The sequence below is a fragment of the Eptesicus fuscus genome, chromosome 9, assembly GCF_027574615.1.
Source record: "Eptesicus fuscus isolate TK198812 chromosome 9, DD_ASM_mEF_20220401, whole genome shotgun sequence".
Lineage (NCBI taxonomy): Eukaryota > Metazoa > Chordata > Mammalia > Chiroptera > Vespertilionidae > Eptesicus > Eptesicus fuscus.
In genome coordinates, this window is record NC_072481.1 from 64278376 (window position 1) to 64280793 (window position 2418).

The window sequence follows — 2418 nt, forward strand, 5'->3', positions numbered from 1 at the left end:
AGGCCTGGTCCCTCCCAACTGCTCTCCCCTGCTGGCTATCTTGTGGCGGCCATCTTGTGTCCACATGGGGGCCACCATCTTTGACCACATGGGGGCAGCTATCTTGTGTGTTGGAGTGATGCTCAATTTGCATATTACTCTTTTATTAGATAAGATAGAGGCCTGGTGCATGGTGGGGGCCAGCTGGTTTGCCCTGAAGAGTGTCCCGGATCAGGGTGGCGTTCCCTTGGGGTGTGGGGCGGCCTGCGTGAGGGGTCTGTGGTGGTTTTCAGGCTGGCCACATCCCCATGCAACCCAAGCAGAGGCCCTGGTATCTGGGATTTATTTATCTTCTACAATTGAAACTTTGTAGCCTTGAATGGAGGCCTGGGCCCGCCAGGGTGTGCAGAAAGCGTGGCTTCCTCCATTGCCTGGGAAACCCAAGCCTCCTGCTGGCTCTGTGGCTGCAGCCATCTTGGTTGGGGGTTAATTTGCATACTTGCTCCTGATTGGCTGGTGGGCGTGGCTTGTGGGTGTAGCGGAGTGATGGTTAATTTGCATATTACTCTTTTATTAGATAGGATTAGTATAATTGATGTTTCCTCAAAGACTCTTTTCCAATAAGGAAAATCTGGAGATCATATATTTGTAATGAGTTTCCAGATAATTTCACAAAAGTGCTAGATACTCAATAAAAATTAAAACAGAAAAAAAGAAAGCACTTGCATGAGGGGAAGTTTGTTTTTGATAATCTATGTTACAATTTTTTATTCCATTTTAAAATGTGCAGCATTTCTCATTTTTTAAAATGGCATCACAACACATTTCGGTGCCAAATAGGTAACATTAATATTTTAAAATATATTACAAGCACACACATTTCACAAATTACTAAACTATCACTAAGAATGTTGCATTCATTAAGCCATAGGTTACTTACACGCCACCTTAAAATTCTCTGTTGTTCAGAAAAATGATTTCAAACTTGGAAATAAGTAAAAAGATAACAGGGTGATCTTTGATCTTGCAAAGATATTTTCTAATAAGCCTATCTAATGTGGGCAGTGTCTAACATCATATGACTATGATCAATTTATTAGAGGCCCAGACCTTTCAAAAGTCTATAACGTAAGAGTTTATCTCTATAGAAAACTGATAAGTTATGATGACATTTATTCCTCCAAGTGATAATATAACTCAAAGGTTATGATGTTATTACCCTGCAGGACATTAACCAGTTTTACATCTAATTTAGCAATCTTATTTCAGCATTGCTTTTTCTACTGACAATATACATTGAATCAGCTTTGTTATTCTGCCAGCCGTCGTCAATGAATTAACACATCCTATTAAAACCTTGACACATACTATTTATCGTATGCCAATTATCTTTTTATCAGTTTGAAATTTATGCTTTGACATTCAACCAGCATTTAACACAATTTGAAAAAGAATGATCCCGTGTTTAACAAATAGGCCTGGCTTAGTTTGGGTTTCCCGGAAGTAGACCCTAAGGCAAGGATTTGAGCACAGTCGCTAATTTTGGAGGTGCAAGGACTCCTGGGATGCAGGTGGGGAAGCGACACAGGGAATGGAAATAATCAGAGCATGCCACCCCAAAATACACTGCTTTGGCATGTGGATTGTTTTGAGCTGGGTGCAAATAAGACTCAGGAGAAGTCCCTTCCATTTCTTTGAACAGTTCGGCCTTTTAGAATACAGATATCCGAATCTAGATCCACCCCCTGGACCAAGTTCATTTAGAACAAACCTAATCTCTCTTCCCCATAACAATCCTTTTCACAGTTGAAGACAGAAGTCCTTCCTCCAGCTGCTCCAAGTGGCAGGGTTTTGTGCTCCTTCACCACCTGCCAGCTTTGCTCACAAGCCCCTGGGAAGCCTTTATGTTGGGAATCCTGGAGCCTCCAAGTGAAGCCACTTCCTCTGTGCCCACTGCCCCTCCCACTGCTCTGGGCTCCCACAGGAGGCAGGGGGAGCTGTTGCTGTTGCCCTTCCCCCCTCCCCCCATCTCTCCCAGGGAGAGGCCTTGGCTGAGGCTGTGGATAGCCCTGCTAGGACATGTCTGGGCTGGCAAGTGTCAAGCTTCCGGAGCATATCTGTGGCTGTTTTTCCCCTCTCACTCAGATTTTTGCTCTCTGGAAGAAAGGCAAGATGTGGCCATACTTCTCCGGTTCACTGGTGTCCTGGAACGAACAGAACTGTCCGGCTGCTGCAGAGAGTCCTCTGAGGAAAGAAATGCATGTGCGGCTTGGGGAGCCCTTTGCAGAGGGCGTGAGTGTAAACACACGTTGCTTAGGTTCAGAGCCTGACTTGGCCCTCGGTTTGCTTCTTAGGACTCTTTCCCTCCTGGGAGCTTTTCCTGGGCTGCAGTCAGAGCAAAGGGGGGAGTGAAAACAAGGACATGAATGAGTGCAAGGC